The following is a 1,435-nucleotide window of genomic DNA, read 5'->3' on the forward strand; positions in this document are numbered from 1 at the left end:
GCGGCATGAATGTAAATGAGAGAGGAAGGGGAGAAGCGGCTCACAGTGAATTGTATTAAGATGTAGCCCACGCCATGGGGAAATGTTTTTTTATATTTATATTATGATGGCAGCCACCGGCTACAACCGGAATCGGGGCCCTGATTTGCCAGGCATTGGTCATACGGAAAGGTAGATGTGGTCTCTATCCTGCAGAGATTGCATGGGATGTAAATCAGTGGCTTATTTGGCCCCTGAGTCTCTGATGCTAAAGCAGAACGTTACAAATATTTTATTCTTAGAATCCGGTGAGGCAGCTGTGCTAAAATTGGCGTCCGACAGCTTGTCATTTAGGGGCAGCAGGCAGGTCCACTACACTGGGTGAGACTACATTCATGAGAGAGAGAGCATCATGGAGCCCTGTTTTGGAGGGGGGGGTCCTTGTTCTCTGCTGCATTGTAGGGGGATTTAGGGGTGGGGCTCGCTTATCTGCCATTACACAGACTCACTGGCCATTCTTCTCCTCGTGCAACAGACAGACAAAGCAACACAAAGGCAAATGGATCCCTGAATCTGGAGTATAGCCACAGGCTGGTCTGGAGGGGGAGCTCTCCTTCTTACTGCCAGGCTGCACAAACTGCACCGAAGACAGTAATTTGGCCTCATTTTTATATATATATTACAGTGGACCTGCTACAGTCTCGTGAAAATACCTCTGAACTCAGAAGACTACAAGGGTTTTTTTAATTCTGAAATAATTTTGCTTGGGTCTTGATAACTCCCAGCAGATCCTGAGGGAGAAGAGATGTTACCACTGACCCAGATCATAGGCAGGTGATTCAGCCTGAAGAGTATCATAAAGGCTGAGCTCTCACTTCTAGGGAATCCTCATCACCTTAGTACCTCACCATCTTAAAAATACTGTATTCATCCTCACAGCCCCACGGAGAGGAAGGGAGGTATCACCCCCATTTACATTTGGAGAATTGAGAGACTAGGCAACTTGACTAAGGTCATCATGCACAGGAAGCCCCTGGCAGAGTAGAAAATTAACATAGGTCTCTTGAGTCTTAAGCACCCTAACCACTGGATCATCCTTCCTCTCTATCTGCCATGAGTTTTGCAACTGTAGTATTGAGGTAATGATATTTCCTTTAACGTTCTTTGAGCTCTGTAGATGAACAGCACCATGAAAGTGCTAAGTTTTATTATTTTATTCTACTGTTAGTTAAAAGTGATTTTAAGTTCAAGAATATTCTTAAATCCCAACTTCTGCATTTGAATAATGGGTAAAACTGCTTTTCTGTTGTTTATATGACACAATCCATGAACAGTCAGGTTTGGTTTTGAAGTGTAATGAACTGTACTGACTGATTTCTTGCTGTCTAATTGGCAGTCATAAAATAAATTCTAATTTACTTAATACATACAATTAAAGCAAAAATCACTCTACAAG

This window comes from Mauremys mutica, chromosome 8 (assembly GCF_020497125.1).
Source record: "Mauremys mutica isolate MM-2020 ecotype Southern chromosome 8, ASM2049712v1, whole genome shotgun sequence".
NCBI classification, from domain to species: Eukaryota; Metazoa; Chordata; order Testudines; family Geoemydidae; genus Mauremys; species Mauremys mutica.